Raw genomic sequence first — 19020 nt, 5'->3', positions numbered from 1 at the left:
ACTTTGAGATTTGATTTAATTAAACAATTTTGTAAATTGTCACTTGAAATTTAATTTGTAGCATTCATTTTTTTTATAATCTCAAAGACACTAATTAAAATTTATATATATATATATATATATATATACACACAAACCCGATTCCAAAAAAGTTGGGACACTATACAAATTGTGAGTAAAAAAGGAATGGAATTAATTTACAAATCTCATAAACTTATATTTTATTCACAATAGAATATAAATACATATCAAATGTTGAAAGTGAGACATTTTGAAATGGTCATGCCAAATATTGGCTCATTTTGGATTTCATGAGAGCTACACATTCCAAAAAAAGTTGGTACAGCTAGCAATAAGAGGCCGGAAAAGTTAAATGCACATATAAGAAACAGCTGGAGGACCAATTTGCAACTTATTAGGTCAACTGGCAACATGATTGGGTGTAAAAAGAGCCTCTCAGAGTGGCAGTGTCTCTCAGAAGTCAAGATGGGCAGAGGATCACCAATTCCCCCAATGCTGCGGCGAAAAATAGTGAAGCAATATCAGAAATGGAGTTTCTCAGGGAAAAATTGCAAAGAGTTTGAAGTTATCATCATCTACAGTGCATGGTATCATCCAAAGATTCAGAGAATCTGGAACAATCTCTGTGCGTAAGGGTCAAGGCCGGATAACCATACTGGATGCCCCGTGATCTTCGGGCCCTTAGACTGCACTGCATCAAATACAGGAATGCTACTGTAATGGAAATCACAACATGGGCTCAAGAATACTTCCAGAAACATTGTCGGTGAACACAATCCACCGTGCCATTCGCCGTTGCCGGCTAAAACCCTATAGGTCAAAAAGAAGCCATATCTAAACATGATCCAGATGCGCATGCGTTTTCTCTGGGCCAAGGCTCATTTAAAATGGACTGTGGCAAAGTGGAAAACTGTTCTGATGAATCAAAATTTGAAGTTGTTTTTGGAAAACTGGGACGCCATGTCATCCGGACTAAAGAGGACAAGGACTAACCCAAGTGGTTATCAGCGCTCAGTTCAGAAGCCTGCATCTCTGATGGTATGGGGTTGCATGAATGCGTGTGGTACGGGCAGCTTACACATCTGGAAAGGCACCATCAATGCTGAAATGTATATCCAAGTTCTAGAACAACATATGCTCCCATCCAGACGTTGTCTCTTTCAGGGAAGACCTTGCATTTTCCAACATGACAATGCCAGACCACATACTGCATTAATTACAACATCATGGCTGCGTAGAAGAAGGATCCGGGGTACTGAAATGGCCAGCCTGTTAGTCCAGATCTTTCACCCATAGAAAACATTTGGAGCATCATAAAGAGGAAGATGCGACAAAGAAGACCTAAGACAGTTGAGCAACTAGAAGCCTGTATTAGACAAGCATGGGACAACATTCCTATTCCTAAACTTGAGCAACTTATCTCCTCAGTCCCCTGACGTTTGCAGACTGTTATAAAGAGAAGAGGGGATGCCACACAGTGGTAAACATGGCCCTTATCCCAACTTTTTTGAGATGTGTGTTGATGCCATGAAATTTAAAATCAACTTATCTTTCCCTTAAAATGATACATTTTCTATGTTTAAACATTTGATATGTCATCTATGTTGTATTCTGAATAAAATATTGAAATTTGAAACTTCCAAATCATTGCATTCTGTTTTTATTCACAATTTGTACAGTGTCCCAACTTTTTTGGGATTCGGGTTTGTGTATATATATATATATATATATATATATATATATATATATATATATATATAGCCACATATATAGACAGTACTTGACATAACTTGACAACACACAATTCATTGGATAATGCAATGTTTAATTCTCATTTTCAGGCTCAGTAATTGTGGATTAAAGGTTTTAAGCTGTTGATATGTTTCTTAGTTTAGACTCCAGCAGTTTGAGGGATCTTGATCTGAGCAATAATAATCTGGAAGATTCAGGAGTCAGGCTGCTCTCGTGATTGCCTGAAAGAGAACTGTAAGCTAGAGAAGCTCTGGTGAGTTGTTGTGTAACTCTGGGTCTTTTGTTTGTTTAAAATAGTTACTCATTATCAGTAAGTAAGTTATCATGTAAAAAAGTGTCTGTGTTCATATAGCATCTATATTCATGTATAAGCATTATTTTGTGATTGTAATTGCAGGAAGCACATTTTTTTCTCACCTGAACATTTTCACAATGCTGTAGTTTAATTTTCACAATGTATGATGTGAAAAAATGTTGTAGTCATTCTGTAGTCAACATTTTGTCCTGTTGCACTGTTTTTCATGACAATGGCAGTTTAGGTTTATGACTGCTGCACATGAGAGCTCACTGACAGAACTAATCCAGTGCTACAAATACGTACAACAGCATTCCACTGAAACATTCTTGCTTGAATGAAAAAAAAGAATAACATGCTTTAATTGTTTGAAAAAGTAAATCAGTTAATTTGTTGTTAATTTAAAAAGCAATGCATTACTTTACTCATTGCTTGAAAAAAGTAATCTGTCATACAAGTAAACTTTTATTTCTTGAATTTCTAGATTAATGAATTAATCACATAAATGTTCCATTTTCACCCCATTCTAGTCTTTCAGACTGCAGTATCACTGAAGAAGGTTATAAAGCTCTGGCTTCAGCTCTGAGATCAAACCCTTCACACCTGATAGAGCTGGATCTCACAGGAAATGATCCTGGACAATCAGGAGTGAAGGAGCTTGATGATTTACTACAGGATCCAAACTGTCAGCTGAAGACACTGAGGTGAGATTATAATGTTCAGTACATCAAGCGAGGGGTGATGAATTCTGAGTTAGGAGTGATTTCATGCTTTGGCTGGCACTTAGCAAGAGATGCAGTATTTTCAACCACATTAATATTTATATTTTAGGCTCCAGGCATTTAGATACACATGTTCTAGCAAAAAAAAAAAGTACTTTGTGAAATACACATTAACATCTATTGAATCAGCAATAATGATCCTTTTAACTATATTTTTATGTGTTTTATTAGTATAATGCAGGTTACAATAAAGTTTATTCTATTCTTCTCACAGTTCCCCAGCCACTTAATGTCACGTTAACACTCAGTTTGGATGTCGTTGTTTTCAGTTTGCACCATTTTTCTTAGTTTGTTGTCATGGTTGTTAATTGATTTGTCATTTGGCTCAGCTGTGTTCATTTCATTTTCACAGTACTTAAGTTTCTATTCAGTGGGTCTGACCACGTTAATGCTTTTTTGATGTTACCTGTGTCTTCTATGGACTGAATGCAATAATAAAAATATAACTCTTTCTTCATCATCATTATCTTCGTTTTCGAGTTTACTACAAACTGTGACACTTATTTTCATGTCTTTCACAAAGTAATATGGAGGAACACATCGCCCGTTATAGATCAACTAATATGATTGTAGTGAAGTTTGTTTTAGAAGGAAAGGAAGAAGTTGGAGTCGGAGTGACTCAGGCTCGTGGATATTTATTCAGTTCGTCAAAACTATAAGCAAAGGCGTGATCACCTGCATCAAATAACATAAACTCAAAGCACGTTTGGTTGTACTCTCGTCCAAACACCATCCATTCGGCCACAAGCCCTCTTTCTGCCACTTCTGAGTCACAGTGGCCATTTTAAGGGTCTCCCCACACCAGTCACTGTAATTAGAATCTTCTGAATGTCATTCTGCGCTTGACCTACTTACTCACCGCTCGTCTCAGACCGCTCCCTCCCACTGCAAACCCCGCTAAACCACTCCCCCCTCGCCACAGTATAGATAAATAATATAACCAAATACATTTACTAGCGCATATTTGAGAATTGGAATATCAGACGTTTCGTAATATAGTTATTTGTTTGTGGAATATTTTGAATAAAAAATGGAAAACTAAATAAATGCGATACATTATGCATACAGAGCTACAAATTCTACACATTCTACAATACACTTTCTAAAATAACAGTTGTGTTAAACTCACACTGGGACCTCAGCTAGAATCTTTTAAACTTATTTTTCTTAGTTTGTTGTCATGGTTGTTAATTGATTTGTCTTTTGGGTTTGCTGTGTGAAAGGTTTTATATATTTTTTTTTCCTTCTTCCCATTTGCAGGTTTTTGGGTGCTGCTGCAGAAGAAGCCTGTCAGTTTGTGACTGGAATTGTGGGTAAAAGCCCGTTACTCCTGAAAGAACTGAATCTGAGTGGTTGTGAACTAGGAGACACACGAATGAATCAGATCACTGCTCTACTGCGGGATGGACATTGTAAACTCAACACACTGAAGTGAGTACTGTACATTATTTTACACTTTACAGTATACAGTATACGTATCTTTAAAACAGAATAACAGTTTATATTACATTTTGATAATTGTCATTGAAATTTTTTTTAAAACTCTTATTTGTATAGAAAACCATTAGGACTCAGACACTGCGTACAGCTACAAACATTAAAACTTGTTTTTTGAAAACATCAACCATAAAAATGAATGAACGTGACATAGAGGTTAAGCAGCTAAATATAGTGAATCCCAGTTAGAGTGCAAACAAACACAAATTATTATTTCATTTAAACCTGTTGTCATGGCCATAACTTGTTGGTGTGTTCTCAAAACAATCACAAACATTAAGATTGAATGTTGCTGCAGCTGTATAAACACAGTTACATAAATGCCACTGCTTAGCATTTCACTCCTGCATATGAATGCAAGGCATGTTAAACATGAGGCTTAGTTTAAAACATATTTATAGTTGCTCATTTAGAAATTTATAAGGCGGACCATGCAATATTCACAGTGAAATGAGTAAAAGAGAATTCACTTTATTTTGAAGCGTGCTGCAGCTGCTACAGCAAGCTTATTGGCTGCTGATGCAAAAGAAACCAATCAGCTGTGTCGTGTGAATAATGATGTGATTATAATAGACTGAGTGCCATGCGCCATGTAGTTTCATGACAGAGCTTTGTATTTATTGACATGTTGAAGCTAAAAAGAATAATGGTAAATGAGAAAATGAAGATTGTAACATGCTTGTTAAGTTATTAAAAGCACAATAAACTGTGCTAGAGAACTGCATTCTCTATTCACAAGCTTTCAGGTGCCCCTGTATGCATGTACAATACAATACACTTTGTTTACATATTACACATTATGTATCAAAATGCCTGACTTGGCATGTATTCAGGTAAACAGAGTCAGATATGTCTAAAGTGAGCATAAACAGTTTGGGAGAAATTCAGATGTGTATCAATAAATTAAATCTGTGCATTCAGTGTTAAAGTTACAGCAACTTAATCTGCTGCCCTTGACTGAAAAACTTTTGTAGCACATTTAATTTATGCAGTCCCTGCAGTTTTATTTTATTTCATATTTAATGACTATTTTTGTAGTATTTTGTACTTGAATAATTGGCTACATTTAAAAAAAAAAAAAAAAACTAATTTGTGTCTTTGTTCTGGTATTTTTTTTTTTTTGTCTTATTGCTTGTAATTTGATTTTGCTTTTATCACAGATTGTTTACTTATTTACTTAATTGCTTAAGACGTTTTCACTTACAGTGCCTTGCAAAAGTTTACACCACTTCATTTTTTTATGTTGCTGCCTTATGTTAAACTGGATTAAATTTCCCTTTTTTCCACATCAATCTACACTCCATACACCATAATGGTAAAGCAAAAAAATAAAAAAAAATAAATGGTTTTTAACATCTTAGCGAATTTATTAAAATAAAAAACTTAAATGATTCCATTGCATAATTACTCATACCCTTATCTGGGACAGTTGACATTTAGCTCAGGAGTATTCATATTGCTTATAGATGTTACTACACGTTTAGTGAAGTTTTAGTGAAGTTAACCTGTGGCAAATTCAGTTGGGTATGATGGGTATGATTTGGAAAGGCACACACGTCTTAATTAAAGGTCTAACAGCTGATATTGTATATAACAGCAAAAACCTTAATGAAGTTGTGTGTTGTGGCTAAAATATTCCAAATAATTGTTCCTGTAATTGTTTTCTGTCTCTTCAGGCTGAATAACAACAGTATTACAGAAAAAGGTTTTGCTGCTCTGACTTCAGTGTTTATTTCAAATCCCTCAAAACCTGATAGAGCTGGATCTGAGTGGAAATAAACTAGGAAAAACTGGGATCGAGATGATCTGTATTCTGTTGAGAAATCCACAATGTAGCTTGAAGAAACTGAAGTGTGTATTTTTATTCATCTACATTTCTGCATGATAATATACATTTATAAATGTCCAATTGATTAGATTAATTAAAAAAAAAAAAAGAAATAGAAATAAGATGGCTTTGGAAGCTAAAATTATTTTTAACTGTGTTTAAAGAGAACTTTAGCTATTGTATGAAACTCAAATGAAGCAGGTGCTATTAATGCTTGGGTGTGTAGTACTTAACAGCTTTTCAATGTATATTTAGACTTTCAGACTGCAATATCACTGAAGAAGGTTATAAAACTCTGACTTCATCTCTGAAGTCAAAACTTAAACCTGATAGAGCTGGATCTCACAGGAAATGATCCTGGAAAATCTGGAGTGCAGGATCTCATTGATTTACTGCGAGGTGGATGCTGTAAATTAAAGACTGTCAGGTAATAAAAGCCTTTTCAGTTTTTTCGAAATAAGCCAAAGACACATCAGATGTGTGCAGCCTAATTAAATGTGACAAATAAAGCAAATGCAGAATTAGAATGGCATGATTTTACTGAATCGCTATTAAGCAAAACTTGTAATATCACAATTATGACTAACACATTCTAGTCTTTACTATACTTTAGTACTAGACTGGACCCATAAGGAGGATAGGAGCTGCAAAATATGTAAAATTCTAACAAGATTTTCTAATTTAAAGTTTCCAAATGTTCTGCTTCCTGTAGGTTTTTGAAAAGTCCTGCTGCACAGGAAGCGTGTGACTATCTGAGTCAAGTTCTTGGTACAAATCCATTAGTACTAACGGAACTGGACCTGAGTGAAGATAAATTAGGAGATCTGGATGGAGAGAAGCTCTCTGCTCTTTTGATGGACTCTCATAGCAAAGTGGAGAAAATTAAGTGAGTGAACATGATATATAACTTTTATTTTGTTCAGTATAAAGTCCTGTTAGTTACGTGTGATCAGATATGAAAAGCTGCTGATCTGTTATGTGCTGAATATGTGCTGAATAATAAATAATGCTGTTTTTGTGTTTAGGCTGAATAATTGTAGTCTGACAGAGAAAAGCTGTTCAGTTCTAGCTACTGTTCTTCCTCCCAAAACCATCCTGAAAGAGATGGACCTGAACAACAGCCGTCTGCTGGACTCAGGAGTCAAAAAGATCTGTGAGAGACTGAAGAATTCTAACCTAAATATATTGAAGTGAGTACATTTCATCATCACCTACACTTAACATTATATAATTATTGAATCTTGTTGCTTCCAGAGGTGAAAAACTGTAATATATATATATATATATATATATATATATATATATATATATTATATATATATATATATATATTTTTTTTTTTTTTTTTTTCTCTCATAACAGTGGTATTATCTCTAGGTAAAACTAAAATTAAAACTTAAAGAATTCTTTGTTGAATGTAATAAAAAAAATGACACAATTAGCAATAAAACTAATATAAATGTAGCAAATAATTACAATTAAGTATAATTAATTACAGTTATTTATATCAGCTGTCAGTAGTAACTGTAGCATAATTATTATTATCATCAACTAATCTGTTCGTCCAGCAAGCATTCACTGTAATTTCATATCAACTCTAAAAAAAATATTTTTTGTGGCCACAGAAAATAACTTTCAAGTACTAATGTAGTAGAGAATGTAACAAGATCGGCTTGTTAAAGGGACATTTTCCGAAAGCAGTGACAGTCAGAAACCTATGTAATTTGTGCACAAAATTTTTATTAACTAAACACTAACACACAACAAGTGTAAGCAAACAAACATACATTCACACATACAGGGGGGAGGGGCACATGAGAATGAATGAATGAAACCATTAGAGAAACTGTGGATGAAGCTATGAAAAGAGGAGGTGGACCACCTGAGTGAATCCGTCAACACCGTTTTCTGTAGATGGCTCTACAGTTTATTCTAAACCTCTGTTCCATTTAGTTAAATGTATGATACTTGCATTGTCTTGGCCGTTGAATGAGTGTCTGGATGCAGCCTTGGATGAAAGACTTGATGGTTTGAATGTTTGATGGTGATGGAATTGCAATCACGTTCTACCAGGTTTGAACAGTGACAAACTCCAAAGATGTTATTCTGACTCGGTGGTGGTTGAGAGAGTTTTCTCCCAGATGGAAAGTGAAGACATGGCTGTAGTCCATGAAAAAAAAGTGATTTACATGTTTTTTTTGTTTGTTTCTTTGTTTGTTTATCATATCTGATAATGTCTTCAGCTCTCTGGTGTGTCTAGTTATATATTGTGACTCAGCCTATTGTGCAGCAATTAATTTATTTGAAACACATTGTTAAATTTAAATGTTAAAATTGATTTAAATTTAAGCATTATGTTTTGCACTTTCAAACTGCAGTATCACTGAAGAAGGTTATAAAGCTCTGGCTTCAGCTCTAAAATCAAACTCACACCTGACAGAGCTGGATCTCACAGGAAATGATCCTGGACAATCAGGAGTGAAGGAGCTCATTGATTTACAAAAGGGTATCACTGAAGAAGGTTATACACTGAAAACTCTGAGGTAAGTGTTATTAAAATAGTAAAATGCAAAAGTTTGTAGCTGGAAAATAATTAAACCATCAAAAAAGACATTTATAAAAGCTTTGAAATGACTGAAGACAATTTTAAACAAGATTGCAGTAAATCATCATAGGGCAGTTAATGTCAGTCTACTTCTCCTGTGTCCAGGTTTTTGGGTCCTGCTGCAGATGAAGCCCTGTCAGTATGTGACTGGAATTGTGGGTAAAAACCTGTTACTCCTGGAGAACTGAATCTGAGTGATTGTGAACTAGGAGACACACGAATGAATCAGATCTCTGCTCTACTGCAGGATAAACACTGTAAACTCAAAGCTCTTCAGTGAGTGTTGTTTTCATTTATTATTGTAGATTGATCTTGAATCAGGTGACATAACAGTATTTCCCAGTGATTGATTTCTCAGAGACGGAACGTTGGCACCAGATATTTTCATGTTTATAAATTCTTTCTAATGTTTATCATTTTAGGCTGCATGGTTGTGGTCTAACAGAGGAAAGCTGTTCAGCTCTCGCTACAGTCCTGAGATCAAACTCCAGTCTGAAAGAGCTTGACATGAGCAACAATCATCTGCAGGATTCAGGAGTGAAGAAACTCCAGAACGGATTAGAAAATACAAAATGTGCACTGCAAAAACTCAGGTGAGCTCAGAGAATCATTGTTGTTTTATTTTAACATAACATAATCTTTTGATCAAAGTTAAAAAATACTAAAGAAACAGGAATAAACATGAAAAACATGCCTTGGTCAAATTATGCATTTTCTTTACTTATAAGAGAAAGTACATTTGATGATTTTTGTGATATAAAACTGTTTTTTAAGTGATTTTTTATTGTTAATTTTAAACCTTTATTTTTATTTTAAACCAGACTTTCAAACTGCAGTATCACTGAAGAAGGTTATAAAGCTCTGGCTTCAGCTCTGAGATCAAACCCTTCACACCTGATAGAGCTGGATCTCACAGGAAATGATCCTGGACAATCAGGAGTGAAGCAGCTCAATGATTTACTACAGGATCCAAACTGTCAACTGAAGACAATAAGGTAAGTGAAAATTAAATAATACAAAATAAATTATATGTAGGCCAGTTATTAACAAACATCATTTCACTAATTGAATATTCTGCACAATTTGTTGTTGCTTCAGAATTAAAGTGATTTCAAGATAAACAAAAAGTGCCTAATGATTTCATATTTTCACACTTCTCGTCTGCAGGTTTTTTGGGTCCTGCAGCAGATGAAGCCTGTCAGTATGTGAAAAGAATTGTGGGTAAAAACCCGTTGACTCCTGAGAGAGCTGAATCTGAGTGAACGTAAACTAGGGACACACACGAGTGAATCAGATCACTTTTCTACTGCAGGATAAACACTGTAAACTCAGCACACTGACGTGAGTATTCAACATGGTTTAATACTTACAGTAACTTTAACTGGTTTGTGCTAAAAACTATCATTGTGGTTCAGTAGAGAAGGTTTTTGAAATAAATTTAATATTGTTTCCTGTACTTGTTTTCTTTCTCTGCAGGCTGAAGAATAACAGTATTACAGCAGAAGGTTGTGCTGCTCTGACTTCAGCATTTAATTCAAATCCTTCAAACCTGATAGAGCTGGATCTGAGTGGAAATAAACTAGAAAACCCAGGAATGAAGAAGTTCTGTTGTCTGTTGGAAAATAAACAATTCAGATTAGAGAAACTAAAGTGTGTAATTTTACTTGTTTACAGTTCTACATATTAGACTATATTTCTGCATGCTACATTTAAAATTTGATTAATAAATGTCCATCATTATCATGAAAAAATTAAAAATTAAATTGCTTTACAATTTCATAATTATAATGTATTGGTGTTATAATGTATTTCACTGTGTAAACATATTTTAGCTTAGAAAATTAAATAATTTATCATGTTTATTATTTATGAAACACAGTATATTGAAATAATCAACAAATTAATCATTTTCCAAAATAAACATTAGTTTCAGACCAATTTTTTAATTGTGTAAATTTTCAAATAATCGTAAGCAATCAGATGAACCATAGATTAATTTATACCCAATATAAGCATTAAGAACTTTGTTTATGAATGTTATCTCTTGTGTTCAACATTTTTAGGCTGTGTTGATTGTGGTCTAACAGAGGAAAGCTGTTCAGCTCTCGCTACAGTCCCTGAGTCAAACTCCAGTCTGAAAGACCTTGACATGAGCAACAATAATCTGCAGGATTCAGGAGTGAAGAAACTCCAGAATGGATTAAAAGATACAAACTGCACAATGCAAAAACTCAGGTAAAAGGATTAAGTGAATGTTTATTAGATTTTAATTATTTGAATGGTTATTAACATTCTTTTTTATTTCACTACATTTTTACATTTAACAAAAGACAGATGCTTCCTTCAGCCAGTGAATTTTGTTTTTTTTAGTGTTGCTCATAAAAAGCAAGTAAAACATGTTATTAATAAATTCTGTAAGATAATAATCAGATCAAATTAATCCCATAACTATTTAATTAAGATGGAGAGAAATAAATTTTACTGTAAACTGTAACTTTTTAATATAGTCAATTTCTGTGTGGTGTGGACATTGCTTATGTTAAATGCTTATGTGTAAAGAGGCCTGCTGCACAAAACCAATTTCAGAGGCTACACAGATTAAACTGAGTGTAGTTTTGAGCAAACTCTGTTCTACCCAGCCCCTCAAGAAGGTGTAATGTGTTATAGTGTTGAACTGTGTTTTGTGTGATTGGCTGTTCACTGTAGATGACACACCTCCAGGTGCACATTTCAGAATTTGTTATGTATTTTAATTTATGTATGTGTGCACCAGAGATTATAGTAAATTAAAATGTCAGTGGTTTGCACTAACACATGAATAAAATCACGTTAATGTGATTTTATTGTAATTGTAGGTCACTGTAATGTATTTTAGACTTATGTGGATAATAAATGTAGTTTTTCATGTTCATTATCTATTTATTAAGAAAACCATTATTTTGTGGTATCACTGAAGAAGGTTATAAAGCTCTGGCTTCAGCTCTGAGATCAAACCCTTCACACCTGATAGAGCTGGATCTCACAGGAAATGATCCTGGACAATCAGGAGTGAAGGAACTCAATGATTTACTACAGGATCCAAACTGTCATCTGAAGACATTGAGGTGAGATGTGATTAATGCCAAAATCGATCATATATATATATATATATATATATATATATATATATATATATAGGCAATTTACTTATAAAAAAATATTGTGAGAAAATATGTCATTGTTGTACCAAAGTTAGTGATTTCAAGATTTAAAAAATGGCTTTTTAACAATATTTACTATTGTTTCCATTACATCTTAAATGGGTGAGGTAATTAAATTTGATCCTACTTTCATCTGCTCCTTTGAAGGTTTTTTGGGTCCTGCTGCAGATGAAGCCTGTCAGTATGTGACAGGAATTGTGGGTGAAAACCCGTTACTCCTGATAGAACTGAATCTGAGTGAATGTGAACTAGGGAGACACACGAGTGAACATCAGATCTCTGCTCTACTGCAGGATAAACACTGTCAACTCAACTCATTGATGTGAGCATTTCATATTATTTTTATACTTTTATTTGTAAAATATCTTCCCACACATAACATTATTTGATTTTTTTTTTTTTTTTCAGTTTCTTTTTTGGATTAAAATTATCAATTTTGTTCAATGAGAAAGGTTTTGAGATAGACTGAAAAAATCTTTCCTGTAATTGTTTTTTTTTTCTCTGCAGGCTGAATAATAACACAGTATTACAGAAGAAGGTTGTGCTGCTCTGACTTCAGCATTTAATTCAAACCCTTCAAACCTGATAGAGCTGGATCTGAGTGGAAATAACTACAGAACTCAGGAATAGAGAAGATCTGTCATCTGTTGAAAAATACACAATGCAAAATGGGCAAATTGAAGTGTGTATTTTCAAATCTACATTTTTGCATGTTGATATACATTTGTAAATGTCTATTTGATTGTTAACTGAAAAAAAAATTAGACTACTGAGGCTGAAATTTCCATTTCAGTACTTGTATCTCTATGTATAGTACTTTATACTGTAACTGAATGTAAGTTATTAAGTAAATGAGAATTAGATTGTTGTTCCAAGTAGTTTGTCAGAAGCTATTTATAAAGCACGGTACTAGTATTTGTATATTTTTTTATTCTGTTATGATTTTTTGTTTTTGTTTTTGTTTTGGTGTTGATGCTTAGTTGTTTTAGTCACATTTTAGTCATTTGAGTCTTTCATAGTTTTAGTCTAGTTTTAGTCGACGAAAAGTCATTGCATTTTAGTCAACTTTTAGTCACTACTTTTAGTCAATAGTTTTAGCCAAACTGTAGTTACCAGAATTTATTTTGGTAGCGATTTTATATGTAGTTTTCAAATTAAAATAATCATTATTTCTTCTCTCTTTAGACCAAATCAATTAAGCTTATGAGAAATTTGAATCAAGGACTGAATTTGGAAAATCTTGAATAAATTATGACAATTTTCATTTTTGGGGGAACTTTCTCTTTATGTGAAAAAGGAGCAACTTATAAAAATAGTATATATATATATATATATATCTATATATATATATATATATATATATATATTTATTTAAAGAAGCACAATAAGACAAATAAAATAGAGATACAAATTAAACTCATTTTTCCAGATACTGTAGGTTTTACTTAACATCTATATATTTATTTAACATCTTTTGTTGGTTAACATTAATGACAGATAGGTATTTAATTTGGAATGCTGTCCTTTTAAGACGGAAGGCATGCATGAAATACTGACACACGTTCAGTTTTCACCCACCTGTTCACGTTCACTTAATCCATAACCTACTGTATTTACGTGAGATACTCTACACGATAAACATTTGGACTGCTGTGTGTGTATTTGAGCGTTGAGAACTGATTGCGCGCTGTATATGAGAACTGGAGGAAGTGGAGCGTGTGCGCGCGTGCGACAGAGAGAACACTTCTATCAGCGTGATTTCGCCTATCCCGCCTTCACTAACTTTAAGTTAATCGACAATAAATTGTGACTCCCGGGAAAAACGGGACGTCTGGTAACCTTATCCCTACCCCTTCGGGAGCTGAGGCCATTGTTTCAGATCTCTAGTTTGCGTTTTATTAGCCTATCCATCCACTGCGACTAGATATGCAAACAGCCCTTATCCGATCGCAATCCAATGACAGGGACGCACATTTTGAAAGACAAAAAGCCAATAGGATGCATTTTGAATGTCTGGTAGTCCTCAAATAACATTATAGTCCAGTCTTGTCTAGTTAACGAAAATGCGGCATAAATTTCGTCATAATTTCGTCATCAGATATTATTTTTAGCTTGTCAACGTCTCGTCTTCGTCACAGAAAAATGTTCGTTAACGAAATTAACACTGGTACTAGTATGACGATCTGTGTTCTAACAAAGAATAAACAAATGAACTTAACTGAGTTAAGAATAACAACTCCTATTAACCAACAATGTCTTATTTTTATTTTTTATTTTTTTCTGTAGACTTTCAGACTGCAGTATCACAGAAGAAGGTTATAAAGCTCTGGCTTCAGCTCTGAGATCAAACCCTTCACACCTGATAGAGCTGGATCTCACAGGAAATGATCCTGGACAATCAGGAGTTTTTATTTTTGATGATTTACTACAGGATAAGCACTATAAATTAAAGACCATCAGGTAATTTAAAAAAACTTAAATACTTTAATTAGTAACTGCTCTTCAATGATGCTTCAATGTAACATCAATAATCAGTCAGCTATATATTGTTTTGATCTAGTGTTTAATTAATCATCTTTAAATTAAACATTGTATATTACATGTAATATTAACACTGGTACAGAGCCGGCCCAAGGCATAAGCAGACTAAGTGGCTGCTTAGGGCTCCCAAGATTACATGAAATGATAGCTTGATTTTTATGTAATTTTTTTTGGATGATATTTATTGTGTTAATGGACAAGGGTAATTATACAAAAAATGCTATAATAAATAATTAAACAATCAATATGCATGTATTATTTCCATAGCGATGCGTAATGATCAAATCTGATCAAAGTTGTTTACTGTAGGTTAGTCAGAATCTGCTCTGAACTAATTGTTTTCATAAGTTTATCAAGTTCTACTGATGGAAGATCTGTTCTATTGATGGAAGATCCATCAATATTCATGTGGTTCGTTATGTGTCAGATGTTCGTTAACTTAGCCGTCATATGAGGAGTTTGCACTTTTCTCTCCGTGCCAGAGGTTATTTATACATATATAATACATAATTAATATACTTTAAAATATAATTTAATTCAGTGATGCAAATCAAAATTTTCATCAGCTGTTACACCAGTTTTCAGAGTCATATAATCCTTCAGAAATCATTCTAATATATTGATTTATTAGCAGTGCTGGAAACAATTTTGCTGCTTAATATTTTTTGGAACCTGTGACATTTTGTTTAGGATTCTTTGATGAATAGAAAGCTACATATTGGAATGATTTCTGAAGGATTATGTAAAACTGAAGACTGGAGTAAAGGCTGACAAAACTAAAAATAATATATACATACATTACATACATTTTATCTATATATCTAAATAAAAATAGACTATATACAGTATACAGTATATGATCCAAAGTAACTAGTAACTAACTACTTGAGTATTTCTTCTTTTTTTATCCATGAGGAACTGCTGGTTATTTTAGTGGATATTTAGAGTATTAATCTGAGTTTTACTTGAGTAAATATTTCTGTAAGTACTTTTACTTGAGGACAGTTTTTGGGTACTCTCTGATGTAATCTTACAGGGCTACTTCATCTGTACCCGATTTTGAATGAGCAGAACTCTGTAAGAAATGCATCGATCCATAGCTAAAATAACTGATGAAAACGTACAGTTATTTTCATCACAAACAAAATTTGCACTGCAAAAAGCAGCAATTGTACCTTTTTAATGCTGACAACCATGTTAACTTGTCATGTGGTAGGAAAAAAGTTTGCATACTAGTGTTCCAATAAGCCACTTTGAAACTGTCCTATTATTTTATTTTTTAATATACATTATGAACAGAACTGTGATATTTCAAACATACTTAAATACTTTAGCCGCAGAGTGGTGTTTCTGCAAGGAGCGGAGAGGGAGCGGGTAATGGTGAACCCGGAGTGGCATGATTATTAAATGCTCAGAAATTGTTGATGCTTCACTCTTGGCATGGGCCGGTATGAGATTTTAATGGTATGATAACCTTAAGCAAAAATATCATGGTTTGACGGTATCACTGTATTGTTGTTGCAGCTCTGAAATGTGTTATTTTTAAATAACTGGGTAAATTTTTTTTATTTTTTTCTCTCTCGCTGGACACCAATATATTTAGTTTTTTTTTAGCAACATACAGAATATTAGAAACAGTATAATTTTTTTTCTTGATTTGTTTTCTAAAAAAAGAAAAAATAAAGACTGACATCTTTATTTAACCAAAATCTGTAATTAGTTATTTAATTTTAGTTAAATTCAATTCAATTCAAGTTTATTTTGTATAGCGCTTTTACGATACAAATAATTGCAAAGCAACTTTACAGAAAATTAAGTTTCTACAATATTTAGTAGTAGCTTATCAGTGATGACTGTCAGTTTATGTGCATACGGCAGAAATGTTCAGAAAAATCAATAAAAGATGTAAACAAACAGACGATTAACACTATTAACAGCAATTTTGCAATCAAACTTATAGCAAAATGTGGTAGTTCTGTATGTTGTCTCTGGGTTAGCATCATCTGAGGTCCTCTGAGGGGTTGGCATCTTCTCTTCTCAGGTGTTCTGGATCCAGACTGGAGCTTGTGTAAATCCTAGTTATCATGGGATGTAAATCCCGTGGCAAAACAGAGAAACAAATATAGACATAATTAGCGTAGCTGCTGTTCCAGCCAAGTAAAATTAATTAGTTTAACCCAAGCTAAAGAATAATAATGCGCATTTGATCAGATATAACTGCAGTCTAAAGTTATGAGATGCATTATTTGAATGCTTGGCCAAAGAGGTGTGTTTTTTAATCTAGATTTAAACAGAGGAAGTGTGTCTGAACCCTGAACATTATCAGGAAGGGCTATTCCAGAGTTTAGGAGCCAAATGCGAAAAAGCTCTACCTCCTTTGGTGGACTTTGCTATCCTAGGTACTATCAAAAGTCCAGCGTTTTGTGACCTTAGGGAGTGTGATGGGTTGTAGCGTGCTAGAAGACTAGTTAGGTACGCAGGAGCTAAGCCATTAAGGGCCTTATAAGCAAGTAATAATATTTTGTAATTGATACGGAACTTAATAGGTAGCCAGTGCAGAGCCTGTAAAAATTGGGGTAATATGATCATATTTTCTTGACCTAGTAAGCTTGTTTATTGAGGATGCAGGACAACCACCTAGCAGTGCATTACAATAGTCAAATCTAGAGGTCATGAACGCATGAACTAGCTTTTCTGCATCAGGAACAGGTAACATGTTTCGTAGCTTGGCAATGTTTCTTAGATGGAAGAATGCTGTTTTTGTAACATGGGAAATATGATTTTCAAAAGACAAGTTACTGTCTCATATAATTCCATATACATATCATTTCATATCATTTAGTTATATAATAATAATCATACACATAATTTGATTTAATAATAACCCAATATGAAGCAAAAACAGAATGTTCTGACAAGCTTTGTGAAATTATACTACATGCCTGAAGGAAACAAACAGCAGAAGATCTGAATGAGATGCATATTCACTCTCTGACAGCAGGAAGCTATCATCTATACAGAGATGAGATGAAAAGAAAAATACCACCACGTAAACTTTTCAGAAGACATTCAGCTCCCCTTAGAAACACATTCATATAAACCCACAAATCAATATTGAGGATTTTTCTTAGTTTGTGCATCATGAACAGTGAGTGATCTGCCTGCTACAGTATTTTTCTCTGTGCATCCTTCTTCAGCGTCGCTGGTCTGTGTTAACAGGCGTTAACAGACTATATATTTTCACAGAAATTACATTTTGGGAAATGATTGCATTGCAACGCAGTTTGTTTAAGTCCAGAACAGAGAGTTGCAATAAGGCAAAAAACATCCGGCATTACGTTATTTTCGTCATCAAGAGGGCTCGCGGACAGCCGTGCACAACGTGGTACTGCGCATGTGTCGAGCTAATCTGTCCGCGCTCCTCTTCAGTTGAGTTTTACTTTTAAGAAACTGTGCGGACGCGGCTGTGCGTGAGATGGAAAGGAACACTGAATGTGATGTTCCAGGACAGCTCAAGTTCGGTCATCCTACACACACGTGACTGACCGCTCGCTCGCACCAATAGGAGGAGGAGGGGTTGGTATTACTCTCTACACTGCACTCAACCTGAGGGATTCCTACACGTTAAGTCTTTAAGGAGACATGAAAAACAGTGCATACCGCAGGAACGGTATAACGGAAAATATTAGAGGTTTTGAAACAGTGAAATTTTCAAATCGCGGTATACCTTGAAACTGGTAATCGGCCCATGCCTAAGTTGATAAAGAGTGAATGGTGTAGGGGAGGTTATTAGAGGTTTGTGGCTTTTTGTTAATGACTGTCTTACTACAGGATTTAACACAAGAGTAAAAGCTGACTACCAGTTACAAAAGACACTGTAACAGTCTAGTTTGCAGTTTTCAGCAAATCATTTCTTAAATTTTCCTTTGACTATTTTCTGGCCTGCCATCTAGTGGCAAAATTGTTTTTTTGCTGACCCCTGGCCTATACTGCTTCAGGAATGACAAACATGAGTGTAAAACATTAGGACTGAATCAGCTAAATTGTTTCCACGAGCCATTGCTAAGACTGAAATTGATAAATAATGTAGCAATGGATGGAATGAACTATCTGACAAGCCGATGTCAAAATAGAGCTGTGCATGAAGGGATACAGAATAAATTCAGAATAACAAAACTACAGCAGCAACAAGTCTGTTTTTGGCTGAATATATAGCAGCTTCTAAATTTAATGCATTATTATTTAATTATTCTACCATGGATAATTATTAATTATTCCAGCCAGGCAACCAATTTTGGCAACCCTGTAATATATATATATATATATATATATATATATATACCGTAGCCTATCTTTGGGGTCTTCACTTTTGGAAATGCTTGTCTTCGCTACTCAGTTAGCTAGTTATAGATTAAGAGTTGTTTTTTATGTACAGATGGTTTGCTGCTCTGTATAATAATTTAGTTGTTAAAATAACATTCTGTTCTGTAAATGCATTG

At 34.0% G+C, this 19020-nt stretch overlaps 1 pseudogene; it reads left to right on the top strand.

Annotated features, from left to right (window-relative positions):
* Positions 1-19020, top strand: part of LOC122144958 — a 100052-nt pseudogene that overhangs the window by 29504 nt on the left and 51528 nt on the right.

Source organism: Cyprinus carpio, unplaced genomic scaffold, assembly GCF_018340385.1.
Source record: "Cyprinus carpio isolate SPL01 unplaced genomic scaffold, ASM1834038v1 S000006809, whole genome shotgun sequence".
NCBI classification, from domain to species: domain Eukaryota; kingdom Metazoa; phylum Chordata; class Actinopteri; order Cypriniformes; family Cyprinidae; genus Cyprinus; species Cyprinus carpio.
This window is presented reverse-complemented; position numbering and strand designations above follow the sequence as displayed.